The sequence below is a fragment of the Myotis lucifugus genome, unplaced genomic scaffold (genome assembly GCF_000147115.1).
Source record: "Myotis lucifugus unplaced genomic scaffold, Myoluc2.0 scaffold_5, whole genome shotgun sequence".
In the NCBI taxonomy this organism is placed as follows: Eukaryota; Metazoa; Chordata; class Mammalia; order Chiroptera; family Vespertilionidae; genus Myotis; species Myotis lucifugus.
The window spans coordinates 19,692,424-19,708,218 of record NW_005871053.1 but is presented as its reverse complement, the minus strand read 5'-3'; the positions used below and the strand labels follow the sequence as shown (position 1 = coordinate 19,708,218).

The 15,795-nt window shown below is 39.3% G+C and overlaps 1 protein-coding gene across 1 annotated transcript in view; it reads right to left on the bottom strand.

Moving 5' to 3' along the window:
• The window catches only part of BAZ2B (bromodomain adjacent to zinc finger domain 2B), a 258,012-nt gene that overhangs the window by 183,949 nt on the left and 58,268 nt on the right, over positions 1-15,795 (bottom strand). Inside the window, 1 exon segment of the mRNA XM_023745704.1 lies at positions 4,600-4,642. The gene's annotated coding sequence lies outside the window, so the exon portion shown is untranslated.

The window sequence follows — 15,795 nt, the reverse complement described above, 5'->3', positions numbered from 1 at the left end:
AATATTTTTGCTACTGAGTAGATAAGAAGGGGTAGAGTTTATTTTCACTTAAACTTTTTTGTTCTAAATCAAAGTATAAAATGTCTTTTAAAATAATTAAAATGTCATCATAGATTGAAGATGGATTGACAGATGTGTTCTGAGATTTTTAATCAAGTAAGAAGTGACAGCAAAACAGGATAGTAAAAATTATAATGGGATAAAGTAAAACCAGTTTTAGGCCAAGATCTCACACTATGATGATGATGATCATGATGAAGGGTCAAAGAATTTAGTATGTATCATTCTCTGTGCTGCGCTTTCTCAGCATTACTTCATCTAATATTCACAACACTTCTCAATATAAATATTATCTCTTCTTTAGAGAGAAGATTGGATCTTAGACTATGTAATTTACTCAAGATCACAACAGCTATATAAATATCAGAGCACAAACTTAAAAGGTTTTTCTGATTCCAGTTCATGTTCTTTACCATTACGCATATTATTCTCTTTCAAACTCCCTGGACCTTGGTTTTCTCACCTATTATACATGAAAAATGTAGCACAGCCTAAACTGTTCTAAAGTTCATTCTCACCTTTTAAGATGTTCACATTCTAGTGAAGTCTGGGACTCCCTTCCCCCAAATAAAAGCACATTAAATCAACAGATCTAATCAATCTCCTTGCTGGAGCTTGTGCAGCCAATCCTTGTATATGTATGTAATACATCATTTTACAGGTCAAGATACCGAGGCATAAAGAGGCTGACTGAAGGTCACATACCTAGTGTACAATATTTGAACTCTATCTTGTTTTAAAACCTATGCTTTTCCTTTACACCCTGTTTCCCAATGGTTTAATTTTGGATCTTCATGTAGTAATACTCTTATTTCAATTTTAATATAAGAAAACTAAAGATACTAATTAATTTATCTCTTTCTGGGATATTTATGATTACTGGAAAACATCTGCTTAATATTCATTTGCTAAGTACAACTGGAAAATGTATTAAAATATGTAAAATACAAGAGCAAACATGTTATCAATAACATAGGAATAATAAAAATTAAGTATTAGCAAACTACTAGGAAGAGAGAATCACTTTCAATTAGGACAATTGGGGAAGGCCTCAGAGGGATGACTACATGTGGACAAGGCATTAGAAGAAATAAAAGCCTAAAAAGAAAAAAGAATATTCTAGAAAAAGGGAATGACATGAATGCAAGTATGGAGCCAAAATGTATAGTTGAGGTGGAGTATGTAGTCCACACTGGGTACAGTTTAGGATTCTTTCTCTTGAATGTAGGTATTTGGCAGGGAAACATGTGAGAGCTAAACTGATTAGGGATTTTTAATACTGAGTTAAATAATCTGTATTTGATCTTGTAGAAAATGAAAAGTCACTAAACATCTTCAAGGAGAAAAATTTTTAAATGTTCACCAGTTTTAATGCTTTAATAAGATTAAACTGAGGAGCGTATATAGACTTCAATGGAACTAATGTTGGCCAAGAAGAAGCAATAGCAGAAGATTTTGGCATTTCTATGGATTGTAACATGGCGGGGTGGGGGTATAAAAATTCTCTTGAGGTCTGAAAATTTCTGAGAAAAAAAATCAGATGTACATTATATAAAATATAAATACTACAACTTCCAGCACTGAAAACAATCTATAATATCCTCCTCTCTATCAACAACTTTCTACTCTTTTAGCTCTTACTTTATCATCTTATTTCATCAGCTTCTCTAGCTCTGATTAGTCCCTTAATCTTTCATTTTCTCTAAGTACTCACTTTACTCCAGCCCCATGGTCAACACTTGAACTGTTCTCTCAATAGCACTCTCAACTGAAGTCAGTGTGGAAATCTACCCTCTTTTTTTCACTCAGGAGGAAGGAGAAATCCTCATGACCCTGACATTATTACAAAGTAAGAGTTTCTATTTTCAGGCACGTAGGAACCTGTCAAATGAATACTTCTTAGTCTTTAACTTATTTAATATCTGATAATATTGAATAGCACATTTCTTTCTGAAATTCTTAAATTTAGAACAATTGCAATTAAATACTCTGTAAATATTACCCTAAAAATGGACTTTAAGAGTCAGCATTTTTAAACTAAAAAACAAAACATACACCTTATTCATCTAAAGCTAATTTTAAACTTCCTTGATTATAAAAGCACTAGATACTAAACACAATGCTGCTATGTAGATATATTAATATTTTGTTGTAAACTATCAGAGCAATAAGTACTAATTAAGAAAAAACAAACAAAGAGCTACAAATCAGAAATAGCTAAAATGCTCCCTTAGGAAAATGAACATGCCATAAACATCTATAGACTCGATGATGAAAAGCCTTTACCAATACAATAAATTTTCTCTTTGGCCTCTAAAAAATGTTAAACTTAACAATGAACAGGTTTTCTAAATACAAAAATTATATATACATATATATATATATGTATGTATATGTATATATATATATATATATACACACACATACATATATATATTACATTTTGTATAATTACTGCTTCTATACTTAGTAAACAACTAAAATAGGATTAAAGAAGCAGACTTATTGAGTAAATAATTTACTCAAAATGTATGTCTGTTATTTAAAACAAGAGGCCTGGTGCACAAAATTTGTGCACAGATAGGGTCCCTAGTTCCCTAGACCTGGCCTGCGATCAGGGCCAATTAGGTTCCCCGCCTCTCCGCCTCCCCCTGCAGGCTGGGGAGGGGAAGCTGTGGGAGGTTTCAATCCCCAGTTTGGAATATGCAAGAGGCAGCCAATCAAAGATTATCATCATTGATATTTCTATTTCTATTTCCCTCTCCAAAATCAATCAAATATATATTTTTTAAATGCAAGTTTTTTAGAAAAAGAAAGGTAGGGCAAGAGGTTTTGATTCCAGACAGGAGGAGAAACACGGAGATCAGCAGGCCTTTCTTAGCCTAGAAGGTGACGCGGGCAGCAGGACCAGGCTGCCCTGCTTCCCTACAAATGTTAATACTTAGTGTAACTGGACATGGACATCAGTCACACGGCCAAATCAATGCCCAGTCAGCCCTGGTGGCTGTGTCCTGCCACTCTCTGGCTGTGCTGCAGTGCTATTGGCCGGGGAGGCTGAAGCCACGTCCCAGAGTTCATGTAGTATACGAAGGGGTGGGCAAGAAGCCAGAAGCCAGAGCTGACACGGCGCGGCCCAGCAGTTGCATCCGCAATGGAGCGGGACAGGGAGCAGCTGTCGGCGTGACCGGCTTTGGAGTCAGAGGGTCTGTGCTTCCTGCACATCACCGGTGAGTCGCCCCAAGCCGAGCCATGGGACCAAAGGGCAGTGGGGTGGGAGGCGCCACCATGGTCGGTGCATAGTCCTTCGCAGCGTGCCAGCCGGGCGGTCAGGGCCTGGGGAGGCTTTTCCCTCCTGGAGCCGCTCTTCCCAGGGTGGCAGCCTCTGGCCACTTTTTTTTCAATTTTTTTTTTTTTTTATTGGAAAGTAAGCTCTGGGCTTGTGGTCCTGGGATTCCTGGGCCACTACATGCGCCTCCAGGCCTCGCTGTACCACCCTCCCCCTCCTCCTGCATTGAGCGTCAACCCAGCCTGTGCCCTCTCGCAATCCAGGACCCCTAGGGGGATGTAGCAGTGCGCCATGAGCCCAGCAGGTGGCCAGGGAGGAGCCCAAACTGGGGACAGGCGCCATGCTGCTCACACTCCTCCCAGCCCGCTCCGCCGGCTGCTGCACTCAGTATTGCTGCAGTAGTGGCAGAGAGGCTCCCAATGCCACCGCAGCTGTGCTCGCCCTCCATGAGCCCAGCTTCTGGCTGAGCAGCACTCCCCCTGTGGCTGCATTGAGCATCTGCCCCCGGTGGTCAGTGTGCATCATAGTGACCGGTCATTCCGGTTGTTCCGCCGTAAAGGTCGCTTAGGCTTTTATATAGATAGATAATTTTTCAAAAATGCATAAAATCTCATTACTGCAATTGAGAATTTACTAGATTGAATTTTATAATAAGGAGGATCAAGGCCTTAGATAAAGTTTTTCTTTAACACATTTCATTATACACAGTAGAAATTAACACTTTAAAATTAAAAAGAAAAAGTATCAGTTACTTAAGAGAACTATCCTTTTTCAACAACTCTCCATATTTGGAAGACTCTTTATAACTCATTTAAATATCAATAAAACTTAAGTAAGAATCCAAAAAATCCTTTCAAGGCTCTTTTCAGTCTTGCCTTAATAAGTGATTACAGCATCAAGTAACCTTATTTTTATAATTTTTTCCTAATGTGGAATCACCATAAATGTTTTGTCATTACTTAGGAAAAGCAAAAACTAAAATGATGATGTTCAGATTATGATTCAGACTAAAATATGTTAATATAATTTCACTTATAAATTAAAAGTAATTATCATTTTAGATGTTTTAAAATCATTTAAAGCGACATTTTAAAATTCTTTAATAACTAGAAGTATGAGTTGTGATTCATTGAAAATATAAACATTGAATTGGCTATTGAAAAAATAATACTTTAAAATTATAAATATGTGCTAACTCACTTCTCACTTTTAAAGAAAACAAAACATCCTTAAAAGCTTAATTTTGTTCTTACTGTGATCAATGTAGTCAATCTTGTGACATCACTGTTGAGAAATCTGCAATAGGAAAGCAGAAACAGAATTTAGCTGAATCATACTTAAGTAAGCAATTTCATAAACTAAAAAGCTTAGAATTTCTCTTTCTTTATGCCATAAGTCATATTTAAACTGATACACAGTTGTCAAGAAAAGTGCAATTAGCACAATATGAACAAACATAAAACACCTGAAGTTTATTTATAGGCCATTATTATAGTACTAGAGGCCCAGAGCACAGATTCATGCACATTGAAAGGAAATTAATTAGAAAGTGGCCAGTGGGGCAAGACTGGGCGAGAAGGGCCAGACATGCCCTGGAACCAACCTCCCGCAGTCCCTCCCCTGCCAGCCGCACTTGGGACAGAGCCGGGACTCGAAGGGTGTCTGCAGAGTGATGGGGTCCCTCCGGCAGGTGGGGTCCCTCGGCCTAACCTGTGGGGATCAGGCCGAAACCGGCAGTCCAACATCCCCTGAGCGGTCTCGGAGTGCAATAGGGCACTCTGCAAACTTGTTGTCGCTCGGCAGCTCCTGCATTGAGCGTCTTCCCCATGGTGGTCAGTGGGCGTCATAGCTACCAGTTGGAGCATCTACCCCTCGTGGTCATTGTGTGTCATAGCTACTGGTCAGACAGTCAGACGGTTGCTTAGGCTTTTATATAAAGACTAGAGGCCCGGTGCACAAAAATTTGTGCACTCGGGGGGGAGGGAGGGGTCCCTCAGCCTGGCCTGTGCCCTCTCGCAGTCTGGGACCCCTCAGAGATAACGACCTGCTGGCTTAGGCCTGCTCCCGGGTGACAGAGGGCAGGCCCAATCCCTAGGTGCAGCCCTGGTGGGGCTCAGAGCAGGGCCAATTGGGGAGTTGGGGCGCCGCCCCCTGTCATGCACAGAGCAGGGCGGATTGGGAGGTTGTGATGCCACCCTCAGTCACGCTCAGGGTGGGGCCGATTGGGGGGTTGGGGCACCGCCCCCTGTCACACTCAAGGCAGGGTCAATGGGGAGGTTGCGGCGCCAACCCCTGTCACTCAGGGGGTTGGGGCGCCTTCCGGGGTTGGGGCTCCATACCCTGTCACGCACAGAGCAGGGCCAATCAGGGGGTTGGGGCGCTGCCCCTTGTCATGCACAGAGCAGGGCCCATCAGGGGGTTGGGGAGCTCCCCCCTGTCACGCTGATCCAGTGCCAGGAGGCCTTGTGGCTGGGAGGCATATTACCCTTTTACTATATAGGATAGAGGCCTGGTGCACGGGTGGGGCCCGGCTGGTTTGCCATGAAGGGTGTCCTGGATCAGGGTGGGGGTCCCCACTGGGGTGCCTGGCCAGCCTGGATGAGGGGATGATGGCTGTTTGCAGCTGGTTACACACCCTTCAGGGTGGGGGTCCCCACTGGGGTGCCTGGCCAATCTGGGTGAGGGGCTGAGGGCTGTTTTCAGGCTGGTGGGTGACTGAAGCTCCCAACTGCTCCTTTTTTTCTTTTTTCTTTTTTTATTCTGGGCCAAGGCCTCTGCTGCTGAAAGCAGGTATCTGGTTTGTTTCGGTTCTATAATCGAAACACTGTATCATCTCCAGCTCTGAGATCCCGGCCGGCTGAAAGCTGGTTTCTGGGGTTTTGTTTAGCTTCTAATTTGTTACAATGTTTCCAACTGCCAGCTCAGAGGCCGGCAAGGCAGGCGGGGAACGTTGGAGTCCTCCTTCACTGAAGCAAGCAAGCCTCATGTTCGCTTCCAGCTGCCTGGCTACCGGCCGCCATCTTGGCTGGCAGTTAATTTGCATATCACCCTGATTAGCCAATGGGAAGGGTAGCGGTCGTACGCTAATTACCATGTTTCTCTTTTATTAGATAGGATGGTAGATTATATTTTGCTCATAATCAGCAACACCCAGGGTTAATGTAATATACTATATTAGTAAATGAATGAAAGGGCATTTGGGTTAGTTTTATCTGTTTCCAAATATTTAGAAGAGAATTACAGTGTCTTAAATATAGTACAAACAAAAGATAGGTATTATTTATACCTTTTCCTCTAATATTAGGTTAGCTGCTCAGTTTATGGCCAGATTATGATCTACTTATTATCAATTAATAGAAAAAACTGCCTCCTGGTAATCCTTATGAATAGTGACAAAAACATTTAAAATTTGAAAATGTAATGGGGAAGAAACTACACCGTATAAACCCAAGAGAAGTTATAAATTAAAGTATTTCCCAAGCTATATATGATTTAGAGTTCTTATCCCTGTAAAATCTAAGCTTTTAGATATTTCTTAATTAAAGGCAATTTTTAAACTGTTTAGTGTTAATAAATAACACAAAATTGCCATGTTTTAAGATCCACAGTGGGCTCTCATGGATTATTTCATCAGATCCTCATAACAATTCTTTCAATAAGCAGAAAAAGAGGTATTTCTTATTAAATACTCAGAGAAAATAGATGATAGAGAAGATAAATACATGACTTGTCCAAGCACAAAACACTGAGTTTTCCTTGGCCCCTTTTTTATATCATACACCTTCCATCCAATGCACCCTGCCAATGAGTTTTCTCCCACTGTCCTGAACTCAAAACCACTTATTATTGCTTCTTACCTTGCTAATTCAAGCTATTGCTCTCCTATATTGCCATTATGATTTCCCTTCTTCTATTCTTAACTCTGTGACAAATATAGCAGCACACCACTCTCTAATTCAAAACTGTTCAATGGCTTACCCATCCCGTAGGATAAAATCCACAATACCTATCATGGCACTCGCTCTCTACTATGTTCCAGTCGCAGTGGCCTTTTGCACATTCCCCAAGTATACAAACATGTCCCTCTTCAGCACCTTGACCCTATCTCTCAGCCTGGAGCAACTGTCCCTCATATCTTTATATAGAACTGCTTCAGTCACTTCATTCAGATCTCTTAACAAATGCCACCTCCTCAGAGAAGCTTGTACCACCAGAGAACATTTTTAGCTAAAAGCTCCAGGAGAGAAGATAACTGGAGTACAATATAGGACCTGGGACCCAATAAGTCCTCAGTAAACAGCTGCTGAATGAATAAGGGAATAACTGCTTAGTGATTTCCTACTGCATCTAGCACTATGCCCAGAGGGAAGTATAAGTAAAAATTCTTACAGTTATTCATAACAACTTACACATTTTCAAAAGTCACTGCAGGACAAGTTTAGGGAGCTATTTATTTATTTATTTATTTATTTATTTATTTATTTATTTTTATTTAATGCAAGGTGGGGGTAGTGTAAAGGTGGGTGAATTACTGGTGTGAGATAATGAGGATCTATTCTAGATAGTGAAGATGAGGAAATGCAGAGAGAATGGGAAACCCACGATACATCTTAGATGGAGAAATAAGAGGACTTAATGCTAGATTAAGTACGGGAGCAAGGACAGCAGAGAATGAAAGATTACCTCAAAGGTTACCATAGGCTACTCAAATGGAGCTGTTTCCCAGTAATAGGTAGAAACTGCAATTTAGAATAGTTCAAGATTTGTAAATCAGTCATTTTAAAAATACAATTGCTTCAAGCTAAGAATATGAATGAGTTCACCAAGGGAATGAATGGGGGGCGGGGGTAATACTTAACCAGCAGAAATTGGGGGATAGCTATAAACAAGAGAAGTGTGTAGGGTGTTTTGTTGAAGTCCAAGGAATAGAGAAATAGAAAATATACCAATTGAAGGCAAAAGAGGAAAGATTTGTACAGAGGAGAATGTGTTAGCTTTAAATGATGCATGGGGGTGTCAGATAAGACTGTAAACTTTCTCTAAATTATCCAGGCCCCCAATGTATCAATCAGATCAGAAGGCTACACAGATAAAACACATTACTCTCTATATCCAAAAACCTGACTTTAAGGAACTACTTCCTAAGATTATGCTCTCAACTTTAATTAACACAAAAAAAGTCTGTAATGGTAAGGTGTTAATACAAAATGTGTTGTGAAAGAAGCAATTAAACTCTCTCCAAAACTCTGTAATTCAAATAGGTATTCATTTTTAAAAATAGTTACATTTAAACATTTGTAACAAAATAAAACAGCTTCTGTAACTGAATAAACAGAAAAAAGTAAATGTTCCATTTCATATTTTATTGGGGGGGGGGAATACAAGATAATTAAGATAATCTACAGTTAAAAATTTCATACTTTATTTAAAGCCCTGAATCTTATAGTATTAAAAAATGGTAAAAGTATTCCTTCATCATGGCAGCAATTTTTGCAGATGGTTACTGGGTACTTGCACATGCAGGAGAAAAAAATACATGAAATTAAAATCACACTAGAAGTTAAAAGCAGACAAATCTTAAGTCTTCTCATAAAAATCTTTAAGTGGCTTTTACAAGGAAAAGGTAATTCTTTAAAATCATCTTGAAACTAGGGACTATATTTCAATTACACAAATAAAAAGTAATACTACATTTTATGAAAATATAATTCAACTAATATACTGGTAAAGTGCTATTTCTCTCTACAAGTCACCATTTTAACAAATATGCACAGAGAAAATCTCAACTATATTTAGTCTCAGAAAACATCAACCAATGTTTAACTGTAGGAGGAAAATATTAAGTCATGATATACAATTATATGAGTACTTTTCCAGTAATTAGCATTTAACTTTCTTTATGTTTCTTCCTTGTTTGCCACAAAACATAGAAAGTCTTTCCTTATGTAATCAATTTTAGCACACAAATCTTAACCTTTATTTGACAACACTATCTATATTTCAATCCATACAAAGTAAGGATATTTATCCCTATCTAGCTTATTGAAAAGATTTTTTTAAAACCCCACAAATGAACAGAAAAATAAATCTGTTTTTTCTCAACTCACTCAATCTGAACATAGAAAGATGCTGATTAACTCTAAATTAATTTAAATAGTCACTAAAAAGATTAATCACTTATTTATATATCAGTTTCATGTGTTCTCTGTGTTCTATTTTTTTCAAGTTATGGTTATATAATAAAACGTATTTCTAAACTTTACATATGAAAAATAATCTCAAAAATCAGATGCTACTCAGGCTATTTCAGTGTTGCATTCTCACATTATACAATGGAAAGTCAGTGTCTATCACTCTTTATTTATTTATTTGGTTTTTTTAGAGAGAGCGAGAAAGGGAGAGGGAGAGAGAGAAAGAAACATTGGTGTGGAGGAACATGGATCGGCTGCCTCCTGCATGCCCCCTACTGGGAATCGAGCTGGCAACCTGGGCATGTGCCCTGATGGGGAATTGAACTGGTGACCTCTTGGTCAGTGAGATGACACTCAATCCACTGAGCCACACCAGCCAGGCTATCACACATCATTTGGCACACTCTTTTAAGGCTTTATAAAAATCTAAACATGTTTCTATCATCATCTAGTTATTTCAAATCCTGACCATTATTTTTTTATTATTATTAGTTGGGGAAATATGGTAGAAAAAGAAAGCACAGGCTTTGATAAGCAATACTTCTTCAGGAGGAAAGGAGCGTACCTGTAAATAACAGGAAACTATATCCTGGGAAAGTTGGTGAGCACCTATCTACCACTAATGGAATACACTATCCAGTGCTGTGCAATGAAACGTTCCGCAATACAGAAATAAATGTTCAATATTTGTGCTGTTCGGTACTCAGCCCATAGCCAAATGTGGCTACTGAGCACTTGTAATATGATTAGTGTGACTAAGGAACTGATGTTTAAATGTTAATTAATTTTAATTACTTTAACTTAAATTTAAATAGCTACCAGATGGACAGCGCAACTAGGCAATTCTAAAACCAGAGAAGGATTGAACTGTAAATGATCCTACTAAATATTTGAAATATTCTTTTCTCTATTTCTTAGAAATGGGGGGAAAAACCAACTGTGTTGGGTAGGATATGTTCATTTCAGAAAAAATACTGAAAAAATTTTATTATTTTCACATAAATTTCACATTTATGTTTGGTGGGAAAAAAAGATTTATATTATCATAGAATCCTTAATGTATTACAGTGCTTGTAAGGGAAAATAGTCTTAGGTTTTAGACAACTTTTATCTTTCTTTAGGTGCATTTATATTACGGGGTATTTAAAATGTCCAACTTGTTTTACTTTGTTCACCTGGATATAGGAGCCATATGTGCTAAAGTTGCACATGAAAACATAAAAGTACAATACTCGAGAGAACATAGAAAGAAAATTTTATTTTATTAACAATTTTAACAGTCCTGTTCCTTGGTACCTGCTTTTGCTATCAAATTATTTTCTTTTCTTGTTGTGTTGTAAGGAAAAAAGATGAGCAAGCTTTAACATCAAGTTTCAACTAAGCATGTAACACAGTATATATGAAAAAAGACTGCCCTCACAGTCTAAAGTGGGCATACAAATAAAAGTCATTATATAACACTAGGGGCCCGGTGCACGAATTCATGCCTCTTGAAAGGAACTGTGGGCTGTGAGGCTGCGGTGGGCACAGGGACGGGTCTCGGCCCATCCTCTGTGTCCCCACCTGGCCCCTCCAGCTGCAGCCCCCATTCCCCTGTCTGCGTGCAGCCCCGTTCCCACCACCACCACTCCTATGTGCTGACAGCGCCAGCCCTGCTCACACCTGCTGATGGCGCGGAGTGATTGGAACCAGCCATTGGGGCCAGCGCAAGCAGCAGGTGCAAGCAGCAGCTCTGGCACCAGCAGCAGGTGCGAGCGCCAGGCGAGACCATGGCGTGCGAGAGCTAAGAATTTTCAGTAACCACCAGAGGCTCACCCTGATGACAGCAACCAGCGCCCGGCCTTGGTCTGGCACCCCCGTTCACCTGCTCCACCATCCTGCCACAGCCAACACCTGCCATGTTCCACGCATGCCCCCTCGTGGTCAGCACACATCATAGCGGCCAGCTGGTCGGTTGTTCTGCCGTTCAGTCTATTTGCATATTAGCCTTTTATTATATAGGATTAATATGTTTTTTTAAGCAGTTTTGCCAAGTTAGAAAGGCACCAATCAATTTAGATAATCTACATGCAACAAAGCTTTCCAGTGACAGACACTGAATATGTTTGTATCCAGATTCAAAGCTGTTTTCTCATTTCATGGAGGAAGATATCCAAGGTAAAAAGGAAAGGAAAATAGGCAGCTTGAAAAGATATGGGTTTCAAGTCCAAGCAGTACTTTTGGTGCATCATACTCAATGAATGCTTTCTGTCCTCAGATTCAATTGGAGATCTAAGTAGAGTTTGTGGTAAAATATGAGATGTGCTTCTTTCCTTAATGCTCACAGAGGCTGTGAAGGCAGAAGTTGCAATGAGTCCTGCCACATTAATCCCTGCTAACATACACTGAAATTAATAAAAAGGATAGAGCCTCTTTCCCTTAAAAATGGACAACTGACTTTTAAAATAAAGTGTTCACGCACTTATGAAACTGGAAGAAGCAAACAGTTCTATAGATTCACCAATTCAAAGCCATCAATTTTTTGCTGACTGTAATTTTTTGACCAACAAAAGCAAGATCATCAATGCCAAGGTACTATACACTGGCACTATTTGGCTTGGAGACCTCACCAGGCTTTCTGGTAGGTTAAGGAATTCAATAGTCCCTGCTGTTGATTAATTCAATACCTGCTGTTGGAATTAATAGTCAGAAGCCCATTACCTACACCAGAAATACTCAGTAAATTAGAAAGTGATGACTCAACAGCATCCCAAAAGAAGTCTAGAAGAAAAGCAAATGACACTTTCTTATATTAAAACCATTAATTTGTCATATCACAAACTAAAACAAAGTGAGGTTTCCCATAAGAGGGCTTGACTTAAGCACTAAACAAAACCAAAAGCAAAAAGAAAGAAAGAGTGAGGGGGGAGAAAGGAAGAGTAGAAGGAAGGGAAGCAGGGAGGGAGGGAGGAAGGAAGGAAAGAGTAACAATCGTTTAAAACCTTAAAGAGATGATTTACCAGGATCCTAACTTTTTGTCACCCTCTCCACACTACTACTCTCTTCAACCAAACAAACTCACTATCAGTAGTACTACTTCAGGTAAAACCAAATATAAGTAGATGGCATTTAAAAAGCACTTGTATTGTCAATGATTTCACATTTCTTACAAAATTTCACTATCCTTACTGCAAAAACCGTCATTCCCTAAAAATGTATCATATTCTTGCTTTGCACCACTCGTCCTTATTGTTCCATGTGACTAAAGCTTCTCTAGAAGAGATCATTCCCATAGGTAAACTCACAAAAATTTTAGACAAATAACATAAGGCTTATAACATGAAGTTTAACTAGAGTTCAGTGGTTAACTTTATATTTTGTTGATAATAAAAACCATGCAAACAAAGTACAAATGGCTATTAATCTTGAATTATTTTAATAATCCTATATAATAAAAGCCCAGCCACCGAAAGGGTGGAACAACCAGAACAACCAGAGACCAGAACGACCAGAGACCAGAACAACCATGGCCCCTCACCCTGTCTGGCCCCGCCCCCCAACAGGGACCCCCCCACCCCGATCTGGGGCCCCCATCAGGGCAGGCCGGCTGGCTCCTAGCCGTACATGGGGTCTCTATCCTAGATAATAAAAGGGTAATATTCAAATTGACCCTAATGGCAGAATGACCAAAACGACCGCTCAACCAGTCACTATGAGGTACACTGACCACCTCTCAGTCCCTTTCCCCAGCAGGCAGGCTCCAATCGCCTGATGGCAAATGGGGAACTGGGGATGGGTGGACGGGGATGTGGGTGGTGCCAGGCCAAGACCCCTGCCCCACCAGTCGCCCCACACACAGAGGGCAACCCACAGAGGGGGCAGAGGTGGGGATGGGGCCAGAGGCAGGGGCGGGGCCGGCAAGCGGGTGGGAACAGCCAACCTCTTGCTCCCTTCTCCGGGCCCAATCGCTCGATGGCAAACAGGGAACCAGGGGTGGGTGGTGGTGGGGATGTGGGGCCAGCTGCAGGAAACTGGGGAAGATGGCCATGATCGCAGGCCAGGCCTAGGGACCATACCCGTGAAAATTAGCACTTCTCAAAATCTTTACTAAGTTCATAGGATTCTGCATTAGATCTATAAATGTGCACCCAGAAGAGGAAGAAGGTGGTAGCACAATCAACACGTGTTGAAACATTCCTGGGGTTAATATATACACAATATCTAAAAATGAGCTAATCTTTTGAGGGGAAGTATTATAATAAAGAGCTCCATTTGAGAAAAGTTTTATGCTATCTTAGCTGCATATAATTTCTCCAACTATAAGTTCTTTGGAGAATTCAACTCAAATTGCAGCAACTCAGAGAAGTAAAGCTTTTAGAAATTACTATTAACTAAGTTAAAACATCTGAATATAAATTATGAGGAAATTTTAGTTTTTATCAAAATTAGAGTTCATCTTAGTTCTGTCAACAAATGTCACATCAATCAATAGTTTACCACTTATGAGATTGCCTTTTTAAAAAACCACCTCACTTGAACAAGCCAGCAATCAAGACAAACATAAGCTCATAATTTTATAAAGGTATCATGTACAGTAGCTAAAAGCCTGAAATGAAACTATTTCAATCCAAACCTTCAAAGATCCAATTCAGACTATGGCTATGGAGACTGATGAGGCAATTAAGCAATCTAACAATACACAGTGAAAAAAATATTGTTAGATCCAATAACTAAAGTTGCCATCACTAATTTAACAAATACTAAGTTTCAAATAATATATATTTTACTCTTTTCTATTAAAAGAACTTTAGTATTAATATTTAGGGGTATTAAATATTATTACTGCTATTTTGTTTTTCTTAGAACTCTTAGAGAATGATTTCATTATAAAGAAATAATCTAGTCTAAAACTTTCCACGAGGGACTATGTAACCCTGGTCCTCATTCAGAATATTGGCATATATTCATTATGTACCTTAGGCAATCTCTTAGTACTTCAGTTTGCCATACCATAATTATCTATTTCACAGGGATGTTGTGAAGTTTAATAATTAACTATGCTTATAAAATTTTTTGAGGTGCAGAGATGAAAGAGAGATGCAAGACATAAATGCAATTAATTGCTATGTACCTGATGAAAAAATGCCATTTAAAAATATTTACAGCAACATGGATGAATCTTAAAGACACTGTGCTAAGTGAAATAAATATGTGCTATAGACTGAATGTTTGTGTCCTCTGCCCATAATCCATGTTGAAATCTAATCCCCAATGTGATGATATTTGGAGGGAAGGTCTTTAGGGGTGAGAGCCCTCTTGAATGGGATAAGTACCTTTAGAAAAGAGATCCCAGACAACTGCTTGTCCCTTTCACCATGTGAGGTTATAGCGAAAAGACGGCCATCCATGACCCAGAAAGTGGGCTCTAACAACACACCAAATCTGTCAACTCCTTGATCTTGGATTTCCCAGCCTCCAGAACTGTGAGAAATAAAGTTCTGTTGTTTATAGCCACCCAGTCTGTGATATTTTGTTACAGCAGCCTGAATGAACTAACAGTCAGTCACAAGAGGGCAAATACAATATGATTCTATATTGTGATAGGAGGTACTTATATGAGGTATCTCAAGTAGTCAAATTAATGACAGAAAGTAGAATAGTGATTGCCAGGGACTGGGGTTCGGGGGAGAATAGAGAGTTATTTTATGGGTACTGAGTTTCAATTTTGGAATATGAATATGTTCATAGTGATGGTTGCATAACAATGTGAATGTACTTAATGCCACTCAACTGTATACTTTAAAATGGTTAAAATATTAATTTTAATGTTATGTATATTTAACCACGATAATAAAAAAAATTTAACAAGCGTGAAAATCAGAATATAAATCACAAATCAACATTAGATTTTTCTCATTCACTAATTCACGCATAATATATTAATAAATCAAGCAATCTATTTGTTCATTCATTCCGTAACTGAAGTATCTTCTTTGTGGCAGACACCATGCTAGATCTGAAAATACGGCACTAAGAAGGGCAGTCTCTGTCTTCACAGAAATAATAGAGGCCTGCAAAACAATAAAAAAATACAAAAATCTTATCCTTTCTCACAGTTTTAAGTACTACAAAGAAGGGAAAGGAGAAGAAATGACGGCAACAAAGGCTTCTCAGAGATTATTGTCCTGAGACCAAGAATGAAGGAAGAAGGAACACTTCAGGCACTGAGAGTAAAAGCAAGTGCCACTGCCCTGAGGTAAAAAGGCTTAGTGTTTTCAA